Source organism: Anopheles merus, chromosome 2R (assembly GCF_017562075.2).
Source record: "Anopheles merus strain MAF chromosome 2R, AmerM5.1, whole genome shotgun sequence".
Taxonomy (NCBI): Eukaryota; Metazoa; Arthropoda; class Insecta; order Diptera; family Culicidae; genus Anopheles; species Anopheles merus.
In genome coordinates this window covers 43,203,383-43,215,572 of record NC_054082.1, presented here as the reverse complement: position 1 = coordinate 43,215,572, position 12,190 = coordinate 43,203,383, and the positions used below count along the sequence as shown (strand labels likewise).

The window sequence follows — 12,190 nt, the reverse complement described above, 5'->3', positions numbered from 1 at the left end:
GGGAAAGGCAAAAGGAGGTCAAGGAACTGCGCTGAGGTGAAGCAATCCAGTAGCGCACTCCTCCCTCCCGTGTGTGTATGTGGAGCGGGCTGGAAGCAGCGGTGGGGGAAAGCCTTAGAGAAATTGCATTCGGAGGCAAATGAGATTCTTTTTTATAGGTTTGTATACATTTCGGAAAAGTTAAATGGTGGTGTTGAGAACAGAGAGAGAGAGCGCTTGAGGGTGCGAGAAAGAAGCGCCGTATAAATACCGATGCTGTGTTAGTGTGTTGTCAGCTTTAAAGATTTTATCGATCAGCTCTGCTGGTTGTGGTCCGCTTGTGGGTCCTAAGACGTTGTTGAAGAAGCGGCTGCTGCGGGGAAACACCGGTGATTGATGGGGAAATTTGTATGGAAATGTGCAATGTCTTCTTGTTTTTTTTTTTTTCGTCTTCACTGCCCATAGACGTGACTCTCCCAACTCTCTTGGAGTTCGTGTTCTGACCGGGCTGAGGTCGTAAATATGCATATTAAAGCCACGAGATTTGCTACCAAGTGAAGATAACGAAAGCTGTTTCAAGATTGTAAACTTCTGGTATCTATGATTATGGGATAGCGACGGTTTTCAATGCTTCAAATGCCCCGTTTAAAGCTTGGGGTGCAGAACAGTTGCTTCCTTTTTTTCTTGCTCTGCTTAAAAGCATACATGCTGAGCAAACAATCTCTCACGCATTTCCTGTCAGCCACGTTTAGAGGTGCTGTTTGAAAATTTAAACAATATCCCTTCGGTCGTCGGTACACACGGGTCGTCGGTCATGCTGTGCATACGATTATGTGTTATGTACATCTAAAGCTACCACCACGGTTTATTTCTCTCCGATGGTTTGGCCGACCGGCGGGGTACTTTGTGTCCCAAAATAAGTTTGATTACTTTTAAATGCTTCCTTGCCATTGTTTTATTTGGCAAAGGGACAAGATTTATGACAAAAGTGAAGATAAATTAAATTTCTTTTCCTTGAGAAAGAAGTACCCCTAAAGCGAACAGAGCAGCAAAGCCAAACAACACCAAAAAAGCAAGAAGCATAAACAAAAAAGAAGCAACATAAGGAATAGTGCCGTCGTCTTCTGTGTCTGGTGCCGTGGTGCTGTGCTGTTGCGATGGTTTGAGTGATGTATCTTTATTAGATTTCGGGAAGCTGATCCTGTCCCCGTGCCTGCGCGCTCGCTCTCTCCCGAGTCCATGGAAGTAATTTTTCGCGTGTCTTCACGAGAGTGGCCGGAACTTTCGGTCCCGCCTGTGGACAAAGTGGCCGAGTAGGGCGCGCTAAAGGCTGCCAGCCAAGTTTTATGCAGACACACACACACACACGCTGTCCACTTGTGTCTTCGAGTTCCAAGATTTCTCCGATAGGTTAATGCGATTGGGCGCGCGCCCTTGCCACCACCCTGCGTCCCGCCGGTGCCGGGAATTCGTCGGTCGCGCCTTTTAATGCGTTTTTCTTCTTCGCTTTGGCGTTCGTGTCCAAAATTTCGCAAAGAAATGGCTCAAGTTTCCGAATTTGTCACTAAAATGGGGCTCGTCTCCTCCCTTCCCGTGCCGGCAGTGTTGCATAGCATTTGAGCTTGCGGGGTTGCTGCAGCTCACGGCTGGTTTGCGAAACTGGTTTGCAGCAATAAGCATAAGCGGAACATCGTTTGCACTTCCAACTTCAAAGTGCGCCTGAATGTGAAGTATGTGTATATCTATAGCAATTTGTACAATATTTGTAAACTACATCGACTGTGCCGTCGCAGAGGGTGGTACGGATCCGGAAAATCGGATGGTTGTTTATCGATTAGTCTATATTTGTGTTGTGCGTCCGTCCTTTGAAAGACAGAGATGGAGAGAGAGAGTGAGAGTTGAACCCGGGGGATGGATTTTTGCTGTTTGGGCCATCATCCTTAGGCTATCCTTTCTGGGTTTCGGGCGTCTTCCACCTCCTTCGTACCGTGTCCTTTCGCCGGTTGGTTTGTGTGTTCTTCTTTGCACTTGAGGAGAATTCCCTGCTCGCGCACTAGGACGAGGCACACAGGTAAAAACGGTTCCCTCCGTCCAGCGAAACGCTTCGATGGTGGAAATGTGCAAAGCAAAGCAAAACAAACTCATCACACGGCCGCACTCCGTGGTCCCGGGGTGGTGTGGTGCCCGATGGGAATGATGTGAAGCCGCGCGGCCGGCGAAGGTACACCGGGCACATTGGGAACTATGCTCTAAGAAATTGAGCGAAGGAAACGCATCATCAAGAAGAAGCTACGCTCGTAAAAGAAACCGGTTTCAAGGAATCAGCAACTTTTCTCAGAAAACCGTGGCAGTAGTAGAGTAGGCTGGCAAGAAGAAATGTGATTAAAATCTCTTCTTATGTTTTGCTTACGTGTGTGTTGGCCTAGCGAGAGAAGAGGGCCGAGCGGCGCGCATCCCATCACACACAGCCACCCATCATCATCTCTTGGTCTCTCTCGCGCGCGCTTTGCCTGCGTTGCAACCATCTGCAACCGGGGAGGAACTGCCGTTCACCTTTTTTTCCCCTCGAAACCCTGAAGTGCCTATGTTTGTGCGGAGGGAAAAGAAGAATGCCAAAACGAAGGCTACAAAATGAGAACTAAACAAACGACGCGCCCGGGGAGGATGGAACGACAGAAGAGAGAGAGAGAGAGAGAGAGAGAGAGAGAGAGAGAAAGAGAGAGCGCTAGAGACACGGGGACGGGAGAGGGCGAAAAAGTAAAAGAAAGCGCGGACAAAACAAGGATGGAAAAAAAATGTTAGAAAAACTCACATCTATACACATTTCCGAAAACGTCGCACTTGTGTTGTTTCAAGACTCATCCAGAGCGTGCCTCCAGGTCGCGTGGTGCGATGAAGGTGGTGCTGGCTGGCTGGCCGGTGGTGGTGGGTAAAATGAAATGATGGCGATTTTCCCTTTTTTTTTCTTCTGACCCTGCAGTTTGGCTTATTTACTTTCGATGACTTGCAATAATTCACCCCCCGGCGAACACAACGGCGCAAACTGTGCTTTTGCACTCTAAGCTTCTCATCGTAGTTCTGTGCGTTTTTTTTAATTTCATTTCATTATAAGCTTTTTCTTTCTTCTTCGTTCAACCAGCACCTTTCCAATCTCTTAACCCCCGGGAGGAGCGGGAACTCCGTGGCGGATTTGTGGATTGTAAGGTACGGTTTCTTATGGGTTTGCAGCGCCGCGTCATCCTGCGCCCCCGGGGAGTTCCCGGGTGAAAAGCGAGAGATGATCGTCGTGGCCACCGTGTCTGAAAGGAGCGCGCGATGGCGAGAGCAAAAGATCGTTTGGTCTTTGGTAAAGATGATTGTAGTGTGGTGAGCGCGGACAAAATTACAACACCGAAATGTTGCACCGTCACCGTGTTGCGGGTGTGTGTGTGTGTGTACAACGGGGCCCTGGCTGGCTGGCTGGGCCTGGCAAGTTGGTTAACTAATTGGATAACTTTGCGGGGGGTGTGTGTGTGTGTTCGTGCTGCTGCAAGGGAGATTGTGCGGGGTTTTTGGTGTGAAAAATGCACTCCCCGAAAAAAAGAAATTATTGCAATCGCTATAATGTCGGCGGAGGTAAAAACTCGCCGTCTCCTTGATGGCACTAGTTAGTGAACATTAGCCACACAGTCAGTCTGTCCGTTCGTTTTTTTTATTATTTTGCTTTCGGGAGAACCACGAATTAAACGCAGTCCTATGGTATAGTTTTAAGTGTTAATTATTAATCAAAGAAGATGTATGGCTGCTAGCAGGGTCGGTCGTGCTCAAACCCGGGAATTAAAACAGTAGAAGCGGAAGAATGTCCGCCCTTGTGCCTTTGCTTTTTTTGGCGTGAAAATAATCTATAAATAAATGTCTTCAATATGAAGCATTACGTTGTAGCTTTGGCAGAAACAAAAAAGACAAAAATATCTAAGTAATGATTTACCAACCGTGGCTGAATATTGAAATCAAAGTTTTAATGAAAAATATTCACCCTCTCTCGCTGTACGTTCCAAAATTCAACACCTTCTGTCTGCCGCTTATCACCCAGCGTGACAGCATGACGGCATTCTTCTTTCCCATTTTCTTCACGCTTCAGGACGACCGAGCACAAACGAAAGGGTCAGCTTTAGATAAGCTTGAATATTACACACTTTCTTCTTCCTCTTTAGCCTCTACGACGCTTCTCAACTGTCATCGTTTGAGCTGCGCGTAGCAATTTACATTCTGTTCTGGGGAATTGATTTCCATACTCTACATTTGCCTGTGTGTGTTTTTTTTTCTTCCATTCTGCAACCCAAGGAAATGGATTTTCTCAAGCACAGCTGTGGATTCTTTTTATTTCGGGCTTTATTTTCCCTTTTGTTTCCACACGCATCGCAAATGCGGCAGGCCGGCAACAAACGGTGATGAAGGGAAAGCAATTTTCCTAACAACTCTCATTGATTCGTTTGAAATGGGTAAAGTGTTGTGTTGTGCTGCCTTACAATAATGCATTGTGTGCTGTGTGTGTGAGTGTGGTTGAGCAGTGCTATTTGTGCAGAAAGAAGAAAAAAAAACACATTCAAATAATAGCAGCTTCAGAGAAGAGTTGGCTCGCGCGCGCTCTGTGAATTGTGTAATTTTGGATAAATGGGATTTGTGAATAGTTCCATCAATAAATGATTAGCTCTTTATTGAAGATAGAACACATTTGTATGTGCACGCGCATGTGTGTGTGTGTGGGTACGTGGGCCCAGAACGCATTTTGGGGTGTAATCCGTTTGGGCTTAAACATACGCATTAAATAATGTTCCGGCGAAGGCATTCCATTAATCACAAGCGGTGAGCCAAATGATGAGAATAACCGTCATTAGGCGGGTGCTAGAGTGTTGTGTCTTGGGTGTGTGTGTGTGTGTGTGCCTCCAGGCAAACACATCTGCACCTCCACGACCCGCCTCCTTCCCCACGAAAGACATTTACACAACATTACCGCCGCATTGTTGTGTAAAGCCGGTGCGTCTATAAAGATGCTTTAATTGGTCATCTGAAGCTAGATGTGTCTCGCGCACAGAGCGAGCGACACAAACGACATTTTAATCGATTATTATGCGCACTCAAACGTATAGCCGATGGTGCAGCACGCCTTAGCTGTAGCTGTACATCGCACCGATGCGACTCACCATTGCAACATACAACGCGAGCGCCGCGCGTATGTGATGTGTGTAGTCTAGGTCTCTGTCGCTGTTTGCGTTCACGCAACCCATCCCAACCCTCGCCCTCCATCCCCGACCACGACCCGGAGGGTTCCGTCCGTTGATCGATAACGTACCCTGTCTCTCTCTTTCTTTCTCGCTCCCTGACCCGAACCTTTGTCGCACGGAGGGTAGAATGAAAGAGAGAAATAATGAGGGTCGACCCAAAAGGGAGGACGTCGAGTACACGGTTTTTTTCTTTTTCGTTTGTTCCATGGAGCGGGGCTCTCCCGAAGTGGTGCGCTGTCAGTCAGCAGGAGGCCCGACGGCCACAACAACCGCGCGGACCTGGGACTGGGGCGTGAGCGCGCGCGGCAAGGCTGATTGCGTGGAATGCCGCGCCGCGCTGGGTGTGTGTAATCAGTAAGCCAAATAGAATGCACACACACACGCAGAAACTGCTCGTCGTTGCATACATACTCAGTCTCTTTCTCCCTATCTGCCGTTCTTGTCGGGGGCCTTATTTGACTTTCAAAAACTTGACAAACAGCCACCCAACACCACCACCACCCATCTGGCCTCATTGTATGCGCCACCCTGCCAGGGGTGGAAGAGGCGAGAAGTGTTAGCCCGTCATCATCGTCGTCGTTGTCGTTGTCGTCGTCGTTGTTGGACGCAAACCTGTTCCACACTGCCAAACTGTTCGGGCGTGTTTGGAGTGTCTTCTGTGTGGCGAATTTGGGCGCTGGAAAAGAACTGACTCTGAGGCAGCAGCCCCCCCCCCCCCCCGCGGGGTCAGTGTTCAGTGGCAGTATCCCTTGACCGAATTTCTGCGCCAAAAACTCCCCCGTCCCACAGAAACGTTTGTGACCTAACGTAACGCATTCAGGTTTGGGAAGAAGTTCAAACGGATGGTGTGTGGTGGTGCTGGCCTGGCCCCGAAGGATCAAAGTGGTGCCCTGAGTGCTGCAAAACACTGGGAATAGTAGTACTCGAAGGTTGCCACATTTGTGGTTAAAGTTTGCTGCTTCTCTTGGGAATAGTTGGCCCGAAATAGACAAATGCAACACTGCCTGAGAGACACGAGGCGTACCTCCGTCGAGCAAAGTATTTGCTTCGTGTGTAAGTCAGCAGTAACACTCATTTACAATGCGAAACATTAATAAGTACGTTCTGCCCTGTAATAGAAAGACAAATGCTACAAACTAGGCAAAGAAACGCGTCGCCGGCACACACACAATCATGCGTTTGTTTTGCTGTCTTTCGGTGGAAGATTTGCCGTCGGCATTTGTTTTCTGTCAGCTTGCGAGCATTTTGCGCATCGAGCGCGGGTTTGTTGCGCATCAACAAAAACTCACGCGTGTCTTGGAGTTGGCGGGGGGGGGGAGTATTTTGTTTATGAATTGTGTAGTACTATTTACGTACACGCGTGTGCAGCTGATAACATGGTAAATACAATCAACACAGCCAAAGTCCTTGTAAAGCGATTGAAATCCTTCCCTGTGCGTTTGCTCTCTGGCTTGTTTTACCCCCTTTGGTGGATTCAATTGATTCCATTCAATCGGTATGCTTCATGGTGCAAGCCTCGGCTACACAAAGAAATATGGCGGGATAAGGGTGTGTAAGAAAAAATAAAACTCCGAAACTCCAATCCATCACCTGCACAATGACACCCGTAATCCCATCGCTGCTGTAACCATTCGCCAGTGAGAGCCTGTGGCAGAACCTCTGAAGTTGATGCACACAGATTCGAGTTCGCTCGAATGGGGCCAATTTCACCCGCCTGGTGCGTCTAGGGGAAATTATGGAAAGCTCGTCGCCGCGGAGGATGCGATTATGCGATTCCTTGTAGGATAAAAATTTGTCTTGCACACACAAACACACACACCCTTGTGTGTTGTGTGGGAGAGTGTGCTCCCTAGTTTTGAGGTTCTACCTTTTGTGTTTGTTTGTTTGTTGACGCAAACGGTGAAAATCCTTATTGATTGCCATCTTTGTCCGAGGCATTTGTCGGATAAGCGTTACAGCACAGTCACAGGTTGTACTAACGTTCTAACGACTAATGTAACAGTACGATTTCTGCCTGGCCCCTGCAAACGTGATAAGGATGCAACATTCCAGCAATGGCGGAGAAAGATGATTTGTGTGTGCGTATCAGAAGACAAATTTCTTTTCCTATTTGCTTTTTTGTATGGTGAGCCTCTCTGCCCCGTCGTCGTCGCCGGTTCGTTATCGGACGCGCTGCGAAAGCTCAAAACAAATACTTATCATCTTTTTTTTTTTTAATTCCCGATAAACATCTGCGGCACTGTTGCTGTTCAGCTGCTGCTTCTGCGTCAAGCTGATAAGATTAGGGCCTAAGGTTGCTGGGACTCGGCAGCGAGGCAAACTCTTGTTCCTTTCTTTGTCCAAACTATACATGTGAGTTTAGACTACCCGTCTCACAACCTCGGTGTTCATTATATTCTCAGAACCGCGCATACTTGTAGCTTTTCCGAGCGCCTTTCCATGCACCCAGAACACGGTGGAGTACAAAACGGTGAAAACATTTATTTGACATCGGACCGTTCCAAATTATCCATGACAGTTATTGGAGCATTCAAGAGACGTCCTCCCCGCAGAGAGTGTGTGTGTGTCGTGTTGGTGCAATTCGCACCACGCGGTACCGTGCCACTTTAAAAGCCATTCATTAAACCATTAGCTTAAACTCCAACACTCCTTGAGGGAAGAGAAGCATGCACTCTCCTGGTATAGGGGGGGGTGATCGGGTACAAGATCGGGGTGCAAAAACCACGAAGAAAACAAAACCACCGGACCAGGAGGCGAACTTTGACCACGCCGTTCCACGTCTTCTCTCACCAACACGACCGGCACCTTTCTGGGCAAGATCTTTCTTGCCTGCCCGGCCAGCGCCGTCGATGTTGCGGGTGGTAAAAGCAATTAATGGGCTGCTAGCTGAAAAATGACCTTCGCGCCACATGCAGAGAGGAGCACCCTCAAGCTCGAGCGAGAGAAAGAGAGCGGGTGAATCGATGCATCATCCGCCCAGGAAGAGCCAAAGCGTGTACCAGCAGCAGCATAATAATGTTCCAAAGGGATATTAATTTACTGCCCTGCGAAAACGGGGCAGCAAAATTGCCCCGGGATCGGCGGGGGTAGCGTTCAAGTCTTCCTTCGCTAGACAACTAGACTGGGCAGCAGCGCACGCCTGCCTGCCTGCCTGCCTGCCTGCCTGTGGAATACACACACTCACACAAACACCAAATATACAGAATGGGTTTCGAAGGCTGCATGATGTGTTTAGGGTTTGTTTAGCCCTCAGCGGAAACCCGTTTCCCGCCGAAGCCATATGCTTTTCCCAACGCCCTCTCCCCCTCCGATAGGTGACTCATCGGACCGGTAGCGACGGTGTGATGCAGTAAAGGCGCCGCACACCGCAGCATATGCACCCCACACACACACACACACACACACACACACACACACACACACACACATCGTTTGCATCTGTGTGTCCGTTGCGCCTTTCGGTGGCTTTTTTTTAATAGAAAACTTGTCGTAGTAGGTGCGCCACCAACTGAACTCGTTCCGGATCATTGAGCGAGGCGATGAGAAAATTTTGCAACGGAACGGCAACATGTGGAGAAGGATATTGGAGTTCCCAGGAGCTAAGGGCTGTTTAGCGTCGGTTTAACGTTTAACGACGCGCTGTGCGCTGATGTACACTTACAGCTATAGCACGGACGTACGAAAATGCGCCCGCTTACGGTGCGCTCTGTCGCCATTGCTCCGGGAAGAAATGTGAAACGAATCGCACTGTGGGGAGAATCGCCTGCAGTATCTAACGCCCAATCTTGGCAAAGCCCAATCTTGCTGCCGCAATCTGGGCGAGATTAGTCTGGCTTTGGCGAGTGTTGCTTTGTGAGCTCTTTGTTTCACTGGTGCAGATTGCACTGTATTATTATTGGAACGTAAAATTTAATGCAAATAATGTTAATAACAATAATAAGAGTCACGTTAATAATGATAATAATAGCCGTCGGAGTGCCCGCATTTTAAAAGGGGGTGCTTAGTAATATGAGAGAATTCTACCAGCCTCCATGTGTATGATGTTTTGTGTGTGCACGTGTGTATGTGTGTCTTCGATTGGTACGACGGTGGTGTGTATGTACGGGACACAGGGACCAGGGAAGAGCATTAAGCGCGCAGCATACGGGTCCAAACACACATGCACACAGCGGGTGAAGGGCGTCGTTCTCTGTGCATCGTCGGAACAAATCCTTCCACACACACACACAGACACGCACATACCAGGAAAAGAAAAGACCCGTCCATCCCGTGTGTCGTGAGCGTGTGTGCGTTCGCAACTATAATAGAATGGCAATGTCGCGTCGTAAACATGCTTTCGGGTTGAGATCGTTTCCTTCCTCCGTTGAGAAACTGTGCTTGCCGCGTGCAAGGATGCATCCATCTTACCTTAGAAGGGCAGAAGACGCTAGGGAAAGAGCAGGATAGAAGGAGAGCAGGAGGGAGGGTAAACTACATTTTTATTCTTTCGTGTTTGGCGCGGATCACGTTGCGCGCCGCTCCGCAGCGGGGGAGCTCAATGCTTATCGAAGGACTGCCATCGATTCAGGTTTCGCCAGCAGTTTTTTTTTTCATTCTCCACAATCCACTCGTGATCTTCACAACGATCCGGTGCGATTGTAAAAGCGGGCAGAATGTACCCCTATTCCCTGCCAACCCTGCCACGACCCCGCCCCCCTCCCACAAAGGGGAATGGGTTTGATCGCGGTACTTTGGCGCGCTCGATTGTGCTCGGGCTCTCGTCCTCTGTGTTGTGTGCATTTATTTTTACACGACCACATGGCACGGCCGCGGCAGCACTAGAAGGTCAATAATGTTGCGCGCTCAGTCGAGAGTAGTTGGCGTTCGGGGCTTGGGTCGTCCGCCGCTGCTGACGAGCGTGGGAAACCGACGGCAGCGACGGCGGCGGCAGCAGCAAGGAATAAGCGAGATAATGAGTGATAACAGAAATGAGATCGAAATTAGTGTGTTCGGCTTAATAAGCGAAACGATATTGGAATTGGTTCGGTGCTACCGGTTGCTGCGACGGGTTCGGCTGCGACTGTAGCGTGAACCATCTCTCGTGTAGCTTATGTACACTCTCATGTATACGCAGCGCAGGAAACACTTCCACCGAACCGTTAATGCGCTTCACAGTTTCGTACGCATGTGCTTTAAATCGTAAACATCCGATTCCCGTATTCCACACCAGAGCCCGCGTTAGTGGCTGATATTTTCTAATTTTACACTTTTTACTACACGCCCGCCGCCCACATTCAAACAATTTTGGATTGTCGGGGTGTTGTACGTATAATCGCAGCTCGCTCTCTTCACACTTGGTGATGATTTTTTTTTTAATGTTATTTTGGAACTCGTCGTACACACACACAGTGTGCACATCCGTGGTGTGTGGGAGTTTGTTGTACCCGCTCGGTGCACAATCGGCTCGAAATTGAGGTGTACTGCCAAGTGATGCTAACCACTAGAGCGGAGCCCGCCATTCCAGCAGTATTCATCCGTAGTAGAACATGTTTGAAAAGTGCGTTTGCTTCAGACAGATTGAGCGTATTTTTTTCTCTGTTTTGTTTTGCTCTGTTCTTGGTTTAGTTAGAGCCTGCCTCACTCGCCGCCAGCAATTTCCGCCAACAACTTCCAACGGCCCGGGTCGGTCCGCGCGCTCTCCCAGCCAGGAATCGATCGATACATGTCATTGAAGCAGGAATGGAGAAGAAATAGATGCCATTGATCCCTTCTAAAATACGCCATTTTCATCAAAGAGCAAAAGCGCACAGCAACCAAAAACAAAAAAAAAGGCATTCGCCAAGTTTGGAATCTTATCCACCGGACGTGACAGCAAGAGGGCACTTCGACTTCAGCTTCACAAGTGTTCAGTGTGTGTATGTGTCGGTGCTCTCGCGTGCGCACACTGCAAGGCTCTTGAAGGTTTTTGCCTCCCTCCCTCCAAACATTCCGCTATTCCCATCACCCCTCGTTCCCCTCATTCCGGGCACATAAAGCGGGACGAAATATATAGCAGTCATTAGAGAGTGGTTCTTTCTCTCTCTCTGCCTTGCTTTTGCTTCCTCCAGCCCGGAGGGCAAAAGAGGCGAAATTTTCCTTTCGATCGAATTTTCTATTATCTCCTCCCCTAGGGGGGTGCTTTTGTCGTGTCCCGCGCTTCCAACCCGCGCCAAACACCCCCCAGCAGCGCGCAAGTGTACACACAAATTCAACATGCAGTGCGCTCTCCTGGTCGCAATGCTGCTGGTACATTAAAGCTGGCACAAGGAATTACGTCCACCGCCGTCAGCACCAGCAGCACCAGCAGCAACTTTAATGGAACCATGTTTGCTCCCAGGCGCCTGCATTCTCCGGGGCGGGGACGGGTGGAAGTATTTTTCCGGGACTTTTCTCGGCCAGAGGAGTAGCTCTTCTCGCGCAATATTACGCTCTAATCCCATTACTCGTCGTCCCCGGGCCCAGTCGGGGCCAAGCTTTTCCAAACATTTGCAGAACTCTGCCGCCGCCCCCGCCCAGGCTTAAAGGAACTCTTGTGCCGATGAAATGGGTGAGTCAGAAAAAAACTGTCGGCGGCCCGACGATGCTTGGATGACGCTTTCGGGGTTTCAAAATTTTGCAATCTGCAAAAGGGCCGGCGGCGGCTGGCTCTGGCTTGCAATGGTGTTGGAAGGCGTGAATTGCAGCCATTTATCTTGCTTTTTGTGTGCCGAGCTTGGTGGGCCTGGGCGGCCCGTGTGTCATCCGCACGGTGGAATTAGATCGTCCGTGGGGGTGACACGAGACAAATGTGTGCGCCGCAGAGCCCCCCCCCCCCTCCCTGCGTACACTTGCGCCCTGTAAACGATTGTGCAGAAGGATGCGTGGGTAAATTGTACTTAACGCGCTCGGCGCTATTTCCTACTACGCCTTTTTGCGCATCGCCTGTGTGT

At 49.3% G+C, this 12,190-nt stretch overlaps 1 protein-coding gene across 8 annotated transcripts in view; it reads left to right on the top strand.

Moving 5' to 3' along the window:
• The window catches only part of LOC121588595 (protein winged eye-like), a 341,422-nt gene that overhangs the window by 229,642 nt on the left and 99,590 nt on the right, over positions 1-12,190 (top strand). The window lies entirely within an intron of this gene.